General features: G+C 39.0%; 1 pseudogene; it reads left to right on the forward strand.

The window, feature by feature from the left end:
• The first annotated feature begins 4912 nt into the window (after window positions 1-4912).
• On the forward strand, window positions 4913-8116 carry LOC126782751 (chloroplast envelope quinone oxidoreductase homolog; annotated as a pseudogene).
• The last annotated feature ends 4509 nt before the right edge of the window (window positions 8117-12625 follow it).

The following is a 12625-nucleotide window of genomic DNA, read 5'->3' on the forward strand; positions in this document are numbered from 1 at the left end:
GGTTTCCAGGTTGATTTTCTCTACGATTGCTCACCTTATAGTGTTGTTCATTCAAGGATTCAAACTTCCAGGCGAAGCCATCCATGCTGGATTAGGACAAGTCTCAGAGGCCATCAAGTCATGTCTGGAGTACTTTCTTGGTCTTATCATGGAAACAATCAGTGCTCTAATCTCTACTTTCTTTGATTATCTTATAGGAAGTGTTACAGGGTCTGCTTCAGTTGCCACATCTACAATTTGGGATCTCTTGGAGAAAACAAAGAATTCACTTGATGCACTCAAAAGTTTGCAGGAGGCTTTTGAGGGATCACCGGAGATGATTTTTAACATAGTGATAAATTTGTGGAACAATTACAAGGATGCTGTAGGATATGTTGTAGAGAATGCTTGATCATGTCATTTATGTGTAAATACCTCATTGAATCATTGATGTAAAGAGAAACTATGTGTAGGGATTAAAGTTAATTATTCCTTGAGAAACTTCAGTATGTACCAGCAGTTAATTTATGTTGAGATGCGTATATCCTTTGAGATTAGAGTTGGATCGATTTCTCGAACGTTTAATCTGTCCAAGTTCAATCAGCCATTTAACGATATAGTTGGATACAATATTCATTACTAAAAAAAAAGAGAGAGGCAATATTACTACGTGTAGAGGTTAAAGTTCATTATTCATTACTCATCATGTTTTGACTGTTAAATTTATCTGCATTTTAGTTGGCTTAGGCTCCCAGCAATCCTTAATTTGAATTTGCATAAGAATGGAATCCAAGATTAATTTTATTTTTAGGGCTTCTTATAAAAAAGTCATATTTGATACATGAAATTAGAAAAAAGTCAAGTAAAATTTGAAAATTAGAAAAAAAAACTCATCCAATTAAATTCTTTAAACCGTTCCCTTATTTTTCTTAAAAATTACAACTCATGTCACTCATCTCTTCTCCTCCAAAACTTGCTCCGGCCTTATTGACGTCAATGGCCATGACGCCGATCTCCGACGGCAGCAACCTAGACCACCGCCTGCAAGCTCATCAGTCAATCTCTTCTCCAACGGCCGCACCGCCGCCGTCCAGTCCTACCTCACCTCCGTCATCGACAAGATCTATGAAGCCCCGACCTCCGTCAAAGTCTCTGATCTACACTCCCTAATCCCCGAAATCAATGCACCGTTCAGCTCCATAACCAAATTGACGTCCCTGTTCCTCTTCCTTGCCTTCGAGTCGCGTCTCTCTCTCTCTCTCTCTCTCTCTCTCTAAATGCTCGACATCACCGATCTCTCTCTCTCTCTTTGAACTCTCAAGCCTCACCGAGATTAGAGGCAGTGACGGTCTGGAGGCGCCTGTGCAACTGACAACTGCTGATGCAGGGGTGTGTTGGAAGGAGAGGACGACGGTGGTTGTGCTGCTGCTGATGCAAGGCTAGTCGGAAATGCCGAGATTGGAAGACGATGGTGACCACTGGGTGCCCATAGCAATTCTTTTGGTGCCCAAGTTTCTGTTTTTTCCCTCACTGAATGAGGTTCTAGTCATTCTACTTTAGTACTACTACTACTACTACTACTACTACTACTACTACTACTACTACTATCATCGGAAAACACTGTGATAGTGATTGTGACAGAAGGTGTGACTGTGACAAAGAGTGTGATAAGTAGTGTGACATCGGTTGTAACAGGTAGTGTGACAGGGGTTGTGACAGGTAGTGTGATAGGGGTTGTGACAGGTGGTGTGACAGCGGTTGTGACAGGTAGTGTGACATTGAGTCTAATAGGTAGTGTGACAGTGGGTGTGATAGGTAGTGTGACAGCTGGTGTAACAATGAGTGTGACATATAATGTGATAGATAGTGTGATAGGTAATGTGACATCAGGTGTGACTGGTAGTGTGACAGGTGGTGTGACAGGTAGTGTGATAGGTAGTGTGACAGGTAGTGTGACAGCATATGTGACATACCGAGAGAAAATGTCTAAATATGCGAAATGATATTAAAATTCAAAGGAGATTAGTATAAGTATGCTTAGAGTGTGAAATTTATTTTAACGAATTTTGTTTGCTTAACGAAACAGTAAATCGAAAACGGAAACATTATCGAAACGTTTATTTAGAAAAACGTCACGTTTCCGCAACGTATATATCGACTTTTACACCGTCGATCGTTTGTGAAAACTTTCTTCACGAAAGTCGTAGAGCACATCGATACGAGTGCGTGGACATGTGACACGATCGAATCGGACGTCGGAGGTGAAAGTTATTAACGTCCGAAGTTAGTTTCCGATTTTAGAAACGAGTATAAATAGACATTTTTTTTTCAGATTAGGGTTTCCATTATTGGAACCCCCTCTCTCTCCTCTCATCCGCCCCCTTTCTCTCTCCCCCTCGCGATTTTCCCCTCTCCCTACCCCTCACCTTCTACCCCGGCGATCTCCCACCACAGACCTCCGTGCTCGACACCGCCGGTGTCTTTGAGACCGCACGGCCACGACGCAGCGACCGGTGATAGCGGCGACGCACCCCGAGCTGAGATCGAGAAGCACCGAAGCAGTTCGACCACGGGATCGCCGATTTTGACGTTGCCGGCATCGCAGGAGCTTAGAGCCACCACCACGAGCTCACCCTCCTCCTCCTCGATGCGAAACGACCCACGGTGAGACTCACTTTGAGAGGCGACGCCAGCCATCGTCTCCCCTCGAATCCGAGCCTTCACGGCGACTTTTGGAACTCCTCCGATGAATCCGACGGTCCAAAACGTTGATTGAGGTAATGAATAACTTCATGTGATTGTTGTGATGGTTGTTGATGATTTTTTGGATGATTTTGGTTGGATTTGTGGAGATCGGAGGATTGATGAACACCGCCGCCTTAGGCGACGCGTGTGAGTGTATGGAAGGAGTAGGAGGTTGCGTGAGGCCATGGAAAGGTAGAGGAGGAGGAGAGAAAGACATTGGGCACGGCGGTGGTGTGATACGTGTCGTGGTTGGTGTCGGCGCATGAGCGCCACACGCGGCCTGCCGGAGGTGGCGCGTGCACCCCACGCGCCGTCACGTGCGGCGGCGCGTGAACAGTGTTTCCGAGGGGTAATTTTGTAATTTATTTTTACATACGGTGAATGTAAAAAAAAAGTAATTTACGTACAGTAAAAGTAAAATTTTATTTATGTATGGTAAATGTAAATGTAAATTACTTTCAGTAAATGTAAAAGGTAATTTCAGAATGGTAAATCAGTAATTAATATTTACTGAGACAGTATTTACATTTAAATAGTATTTATACGTACATAAATACGCAAACAGTATGTACTCGTACAAGAATACGTACTGGATGTGTATTTGTACGGAAATACGAGAATAGTAAATACGTGAATAGTACACAGTGAACAGTAAATTCGTAAAACCAGAAATTGCTGAACAATAACAGATTATTACTGTTTTGGCATTTAAAGGTTTACGAAACATTTCTAAATTCTTTTTTTATCTTTTCAAGGTGATCGATAAATCAAGGAAATGAATTATCTTCGGAAATTGTGGAATTACGTTCGAGTTGATAAGGTGAGTAAAATATCACATATTTACGAATCTAGCAGATGGGTCGTCGGCTTATGAGTACTCATATTTTTGGACGTTGGGTAACGAGGAGGTTGCCCAATGTCAGATGTTGGGTAGCGAGGAGGTTTCCCAATATCAGCGGTGTACTATGTGAGGGGTAACAGATGTGTACCAGCGTTCATTAATACCCGTATTATAAATGCATTTGGGTAAACAGAGGGGTTGCCCAATTTCTCATGAGTACTTTCATTTTCATATTTCCGGGACAATCAGATGGGCCGTCCATTTACTCATGAGTGCATTTATATTTGTTGATTTGTGGATTCACGTATATATTGATATGCGAGTTTTGTTTTTATTTTATTTATACGAGCTGTAAAGCTTACCGGGTTTGTGTTTAAAATCCCGGTGCACCAATTCGATCGTGTAGGGGATAATTCCGCAGGTGTCGATTAGTGGGAATCGAAGAACAACTCTGAGGAATCGAAGTTGTTCACTTTGCAGCTTGTGAGGTTTCTATTGTGGATTTGTGTTGAGAACTTGTGAGGATTTATTTGTGAGTTTTGTGAGAGATTGCGAGGATTATTACATTTCCATTTTATGAAATGTTGAATTATAAATTTGGTTTGTAATAATTGGTTGTCTGAGTTGTATTGTGAACTCAGTAATGATCCGCTGTACATTTAAAATAATTTCGATTCGTTGAGATTTTTTTGGTGTTTTACGACTTTAATATTTTCAGTTTTCATGCTCGAAATTTTAAGGTCGTTACAACAGTCCCTTGCGAGGGTTGCTGTGCCTTGTATTGTGGTCGGTTCGGAGTGGGTATGGTATCAAATGAATGAGGGGAGAAAAATCTTTCCAACGGTACCAACCACTCTTAAATCTATCGCCGGATGACAAAGTTATAACCGGAATTAGAAGAAGAAGGAAAAAAAATGGCAAAATAGTCAGAAAAAATATTTAAAAAGTGATTTTTTTTCTAATTTTATTCAAGCTTGTTGACTATTTTCTAATTTTAATTAATTGAGATGATCTTTTTATAATTGAGAAATAAGTGGTGATTTTTTTTTTCTAATTGAAGATGGGAGATGATACTTTTTTCTAATTTGCCCTTTATTTGATAGACGTCCCTGTATTATATGTGGTTCGAAACTTCAAAGGATTATAGTACTCAACTACTCATATATATAAGCTATGAGATCATCAATAATTAAAAAAATTAAAATGCTCAAATTTAAACTAGTATTTGTTATCATTGACTTCTCTTGCGCACAAGGTTTTCCAAAATTTGAATGAAATTTATATGAAAAGCGCATGTCACAAATATATATACAGTTCACATGATGATACATCGCTATAAGACTACAGCTTCAGGATTCATGGTACATTGACTCCACATGACTTCTCTCTATCGCCGAGCTTGATAGCCAATTAGCTATGGCTGCAAAGCTGATGCATGCAGTTCAATATGACAGTTATGGTGGAGGATCTTCTGGTTTAAAGGTTATAATTATTTGTACATAGGTTTTGAAGCTGAGTTGTAATTTGTAAATTGTATATACCTCTGTGACTTTCTTCGAAGGCATTACATCGGTTCTGCTTGTTACAGCATGTTCAAGTGCCAATTCCAACTCCAAAGAAAAATGAGGTTTTTCTCAAATTGGAAGCAGCAAGTCTAAATCCAGGGGATTGTAAGATGGAAAAAATTTATATACAGTACATGAAGTTTGGGTGACTACTAACATGCATACACCACATTTGAAAATATATATTTGGGTACATCAAATAACAAACCCAACCCAAAACAGGTACAAGACGATACTGCGACCGTTAACCCTCATGATATTATGAACTTAATGAAGGACATAATTGGATTTTACAGGGAAACCTTACCCTATGACTTAATTGGTAGTTTGGCACCTTGTATAAGGATAGAGTCCTCCGCCGAACTCATTTCTCTCGGCCTTATTCTCTCAATGGCCATAGCTTTGTAAAAGTCAGACTTGGAATCAAATACTTAATTAATCCCTATTCAGATTCCTATATCCTTGTTCAGAACCAAGTAGACTAGAGCTACAGGGATCAATGCTGTCGTTCAAGATTCTTCTGGTCTCTGTGTGAAAATCTTTACGAAGTGAAATGAAACTCATCTAGGCATGCAGAACTATGTTCTATGGTCGAAGGGGTACAGTTTACGAGTCAGCTGGGATTTGCACTCTCATGATTATAGAATCGGAATGCCAAGTTTTGGCTAATGAGTTACAAACAGATCAATTGGATCGTTTGCCAGAGCTTGGTTTTCTTATTTAAGATCTTTCTGCAGCCCTGCAATTGCTTCTCTCAGTCCGAGCTCAGTTTGTCCATCGATCTGCCAATGAAGAATGTAGCTCATGAATCATTAACAACCATTAATCTCTTTACAATTTTATTAATGAATAGTTCTTTTAATGTGAAGGTTCAAGGTTGTGAAGAAAAACCATACCTGCTGGAGATCTTAATTCCCAGAAAATTCCGTACAGCCCCATTTTACCCCTCAATATACGCCATATATCCTATCAACTAACGGCGTTACTAGCCCCGTGTCCTTATATTGAGTTGGGTTTCAAATGTGATGTATTGAAGTTTATGTTTTTAAACATGGTGAATGGATGTTAGTAGTGGCACAAAGTTCAGGTACATATACCAGATTTCTTCCTTGTAAGATTCAGAAAGGCATGGCGCGGCCTTTTATTCCTCGTAAGTTGCCTTACATTCCAGGTAGTTCTGTTTTTACTCTGTTCTAAATTTGACTAGTCTTGCTTTATATGCGCAGCTCAGACTACCACTATCTAGTATTTCTCTTGAATCATTAATCTTCCATAATGTGAGTTTTACTCGGTTCATGTTTGATAATTGGATTAGTTGATCCCAAATACAATTTATGCGAAATGAACATATATGTTCCAACTTTAATTGATGAAATTGGGGATTATTAACAGCTACCGATAGGGGTGGATTGGTAGGTATACCAACTTCATTTTTCCAATATCATGTACCATCCAACATATAATTGGTATGCAAAATCCACCATTTAAACCAACTAATTGGTACGGTTGGCATTGGCTTCTACCAATATGTTTATGGCCCAAAAATTTAAAGGTCAAATCCAAATAAGTAATAACAAATAACAACACAAATACAAAGTTTTATACAACTTCAACCAAATTACCAAGTACAAAGTTATAAATTAAACATTTTAAAATTCAAAAATTATAAATTTAACAAAAATCTACGGTAAATTATTTTGCACTAAATCTACGGCTGAAATATTTATAGATATATATAGTTTTTAAGAATATATATATTGTTTAGCATGAGTTGTAATTGCAATGATAGTGTAGTGGTAGTTGGCTTCAACTTGTATGGAAGAAAGCCAAGTTCGACTCACCATAGATGCATATATTAGGGTGTTTTTGTATAAAACTTCTATTTCAGTTGGTACGGCATACCATGATATATGAAAAATTTATACCACCTATCAACCATCATTTGAAATATGATACGGTATAATGTACCGTGTACCATGTACCAATTTGGTGGTATACCAATATATTTGGTAGGTTGGTATATGAATTGGTTGGAATGAAATTGTCTACTATTGCCACCCCTAGTTACCGATGTGGCTGGAGAGGTCATAGAGGTGGGACATGAAGTTACAGAGTTCAGAGTTGGTGACAAAGTTGTGGCAATGCTCAGCTATCGAGTGGGTACTCATAATTTTGATCCATTTAGTTCAGTTCTGAGTTTCTTGCATAAGAAGTTACTAAGTTTCAACCCTCGAAAAAAGTTCATGTGTTTGATATGTTTATACTTTGAAGGATGGAGGTGGACTTGGAGAGTTGGCCACAGCTGATGAGAAAATGGTAGTTTCTAGGCCTCCTGAAGTGTCAGCAGCAGACGGTGCAGGCTTACCGGTTGCTGCTCTTACAGCTTACCAAGCTCTTACCATAGATGGAAAGATCAAGCTTGATGGAACAAATGAGCAGAAGAACATACTCATTACTGGGGCCTCTGGTAATGTTGGTCTGTATGCAATTCAACTAGCAAAGATGGGAAACGCTCATGTCACAGTCACTTGTGGAGCTCGTAACATTGAGCTAGTCAAGAGCTTAGGGGCAGATGAGGTTCTTGATTACATGACCCCTGAAGGGGCAGCTGTCAAGAGCCCATCTGATCAGAAATTTGATTTCGTTTAGAATTTAGAATTTAGAGTTTAGGGTTTAGATGGGCTCTTGAGCTCAAATGGTAAGGTTATAGACCTAACTGCCAACCTGAGCTCCTTGTTTATATTTGTTCTTAAGAAACTCACCTTCTCCAAAAACATTGGTGCCATTGATGATAAATGGAAAGGGTGAGAACCTGGATTGTCTTGTTAAGTTGGTGAAGGAAGGGAAGCTCAAAACAGTGATTGACTCAATCTTTCCTTTAAGCAAGGCCGAAGATGCTTGGGCTAAGAGACTTGATGGCTGCAATACTGGGAAGATCATTGTGGAACATTGATAAAATCAATAATACTTTCAACCGTATTCTTCGAGATTATAAGATATGTAAATTTTTTGTTGGAATGTATCATATCTGTGACTTTTAAAGTTGTTGAACAAGGAAAATAAAAATCACTAATAAAATGTGTGTATACATTACATGTTGTCACTGACTCATTGAAATATGAATCTCCTCGCCAATATGAGACCTTGCCTATAGATTTATAACTTATATAACGGTTATAATTATTCTATTTATTGTTAATTGGTTTTAGATGTGAACCATAACACTCTCATATTCAATTCAAAGCAGCGCCTTGGCTAAGTCTCCAATTAGCATCATGTATTATCAATAAAAAACAAAATATCAATTTCATTTTTGTATGCTTGTTCTTGTTTCACACGTAATTTGAAACATAATTAATTAATGTTAAGATGAATCAAACAAAGTTGAACAACGTACTACTTTTGAGATTTTCCTTATGGTTGACTTTGTATTACAGACGGTTTGATTTTTCATGAATTTGAATGGGTTAAATCAGCTCAGATTTGCGGTTCACACTAGGAGACATAGCTATAAGATGTAAGGTTCGCAAAATGGTGCCTTCTCAATTTATATTCTGTTGGGAAAGTCGTGGCTGCCTAATACAAAGGCTGATGAATATTTATTATCTCAGGATCTGATTTTTCCCTTCTCTGGTGTGATTAGCGGAAATAACAACAAAAAGAAGATACGATATGTAACGAGGTTCGGCAAATAAGCATATGTTCTTGGGGCAACAGTAGTATTTTCTTCCACTATACTAAATAATGAGATTACAAAAAACAACTAACTCTAGACTAACTAAAATGGTAACACACCTCTCTCTCTCAAGATGAATTTTCTTCTCACTCATTAAGACACTCTTTCTCTCAATCTATCTAAGTGAGGATCACACTACTACACAAACACTCTAAGATTTGTATCTTTGCCTTGTGATATATTTGCTACAATCTTCATGCCTTTATATAGGCAAATGACTTCATCCACCATGTTATGCAACTCATGAAACTAATATGCAATTGGAAGCAAACTCAAATGTCTTTCTCATTTCATGGTTCAATGTTTGCATGCTCATTAATGCATACTTTCCTCCATCTTCAAAAATTGATGTCACCTTCCCACCTATGTTTATAGGTTTGTTTCTTCATTTTCAAACTAATCTGCACCCCCATGCTATATGAATAACAAACTAGCCTTGTGTAAGTCAATGGGTTATCAAGGCTCTTGCAACACATGATTATCTCATGTAGTAAATCACCACATGAATTTCTTCCTCCAATTAAGGAGGGATTGACCCATCAATCTCCCCCCTCCCGACTTAGTTAGAGTGATGCGCGCTTCTACAAAACTCAAACTTCTCTTTAGGTAATGATTTTGTCATCATATCTGAACTATTGTCATCTATATGAATCTTCTCAAGTTGTAGTTGCTTGGCTTCTAGCACATCACGTATCCAGTGATACTTCACATCAATGTGCTTTGACTTCGAGTGAAAACTTGAATTCTTACTCAGATGAATTGCACTTTGACTATCACAATGCATAACAATTTTTTGTTGCTTATGGCCCAATTCATATAGAAATCTCTTCATCCACAAAATTTCTTTGCAGGCCTCTGTAGCTGCTATAAACTCGGCTTCTGTAGTTGACAAAGCGACACATTTTTGTAGCTTTGATTTCTATGAGACAGCCCTCTGAAAATGTAATCAGGTATCCAGATGTAGACTTTCTCGAGTCAACATCTCCGGCCATATCTGGATTTGTGTAGCCAATCAGTTTAGTATCACCATTTCCAAAACAAAAACCCATTTTTGGAAGTACCTTTGAGATATTTGAGAATCCACTTCACAACATTTCAATGCTCTTTGCCTGGATTAGACATATATTGACTAACTACACCAATTGCGTGTGTTATGTCTAGTCTTGTACACATCATAGCCTACATCAGCTTCCTACCGTTGAGGCATATGGCACTTTTGCCATTTCTTCCTCCTCTTTCTCACTTGCAGGACTCTGTTTTGAACTGAGCTTAAAGTGACTAGCAAGTGGAGTAGCAACTGGATTTGCTTTTTCCATGTTGAGCCGCTTCAATACTTTCTCAATATATGTTTCTTGTGATAACATCAACTTCCCGTTTTCTCGATCATGGATAATATTCATACCAAGAATCTGCTTTGCGGGTCCCAAGTCTTTCATGGCAAAAGACTTACTGAGCTCTTTCTTCAGTTTGCTAATCTTGTCAGCATTTGGTCCTCTGATCAACATCTCATCAACATACAAGAGTAGTATGATGAATTCACCACTTGAGAATTTCTTCACAAATACACAATGGTCTGAAGTTGTCATCTGATATCCTTGCTCGATCATTAAGGAATCAAACTTCTTGTACCATTGTCGCGGCGCCTGCTTTAGTCCATACAAACTCTTTTTCAGTTTGCAGACTAGATTTTCTTGGCTTTTGACTTTGAATCCCTCTGACTCCTCCATGTAAATGTCCTCTTCAAGGTCACCGTCAAGGAAAGTTGTCTTCACATCAAGTTGTTCAATCTCCAACTTTAAACTTGCAGCTAAACCAAGTACCACCCGGATAGATGTCATTTTCACCGCGGGCGAGAAAATTTCTTCAAAGTCAATTCCCTTATTCTAACTGAAACCTTTAACGACCAGCCTTACCTTGTATCTAGATCATAAGCTATTCTCTTCAGTCTTCAGTTTGTACACCCATTTGTTTCTGAGTGCTCTTTTACCTTTCGATAACTCCACCAGCTCATAAGTCTGGTTCTCATGCAAGGATTGCATCTCTTCTTGCATGGCTTCCAACTACTCTCCCTTGTGGTCATCAATCAGAGTTTCTTCATAAGACTCTGGTTCTCCTCCATATGTGAGAGTAACGAACTCGTTTGGAGAGTATCTCTTTGAGGTTCTGCATTCCCTAGTTGATTTGCGAGGGCATGGTGCCTCTTCCTCATCATCAATTGTATCATCAACTGAACCATCAATCATTCCATCATCTGTTGCATCATGGCATCTCTAGCTTCTCTCCTGCTACCTTGCTTCATCGGCAAAGAAACTATCCGAAGTGATAGGATATTCTATGGATTTCTTGGGCTTCTCAGTTTTCTGAGTATCTTCGATGTTCTGATCTTCGAAGAAGACAACATCTCTGCTTCTGACAATCTTTTTATTGACAGGTTCCCATAGCCTGTACCCATATTCTTCATTTCCATATCCCAGAAAATATGCATTCTTTCATCTTGCTATCGATCTTTGATCTTTCATCTCTGGGATATGAACAAATTCTTTGCAGCCAAATACCTTCAAATGATTGTATGAGACTTCCTTTCTGGTCCAAAACCTATTCGACATGTCACTATTCAATGAATCTGATGGAGAAAGGTCACATCAACCGTAGTCATTAGAGCTTCACCCCAAAAGCTCTTAGGCAGCTTGGCATGAGATAACATTGTTCTGATTCTTTCAACAATAGTTCCGTTCATCCTCTCAACCACTCCGTTTTGCTAAGCTGTCTTCAGAACATATCGTTCATACCTAATTCCCTTACTTTTACAGTAGTGTCTGAACGCCCCCATGTACTCTCCCCTGTTATCGGTGCATATGCATTTCAAAGTTCTGCCGGTCTCCCGTTCAACCCTGACATGAAATTGTTTGAATACTTCCTGCACTTTATCTTTAGTCCTTAGTGCATAAGCCCATACCTTCTGGGAATTATCATCAATGAAGGTACCAAAGTATCTTGCACCTCCGAGAGTACTTGTGGTCATGGGACCACACACATCAGAATGTACAACATCAAAAATATTGGATTTCTTTGAGGCAGGGAAACGATGGAATGCCGCTCAGTGTTGCTTTCCAGCCAGACATTATGTACATGATTTTAGAGAAATATCTTTAACATTGACCCCAGTCAATATCTCTCTTTTGGATAGAATAGAAAGTCTCTTCTCGCTGATATGACCGAGCCGCTTGTGCCATAGCTCTAATGACGAATCTTCTCCGAGTGTAACTGCATACCCACTATAGACTTTTGCATATGTCATGTAAAGAGTGTTCTCCTTATTTCCTCGGGCTAGAATTTCTAGACCTCTACTAAGCGTTCACTTTCCATCACCAAAGACGATTGTGCAACCTTTATCATCAAGTAGCCCTGTGGAGATCAAATTGAAACGCATGTCTGGAGCATGTCTCACATCCTTGAGAACTATGTAGTGAATTGTGTTGGTTTCAAGGGAAATATCTCATCTTCCCACGACCGTGGACAACTTATCATTTCCCATCCTGACATTACTGAAGTGTCCGGTATTATATGATGTAAAGAACTCCCTTCGTGAGGTTACATGAAATGATGCGCCGGAATCAACAACCCAACATGTATCCTGAGATGTCATATTAACATGACCATCTCCACAAATGATGATTACCTCGTCTCCATATGAGGTAGCGGCTGTATCTTTGGTACTACATTTTTCAGCTAGCTCTTCTTTGAGCTGAACTTGCCCCT

The sequence above is a fragment of the Argentina anserina genome, chromosome 2, assembly GCF_933775445.1.
Source record: "Argentina anserina chromosome 2, drPotAnse1.1, whole genome shotgun sequence".
NCBI lineage: Eukaryota > Viridiplantae > Streptophyta > Magnoliopsida > Rosales > Rosaceae > Argentina > Argentina anserina.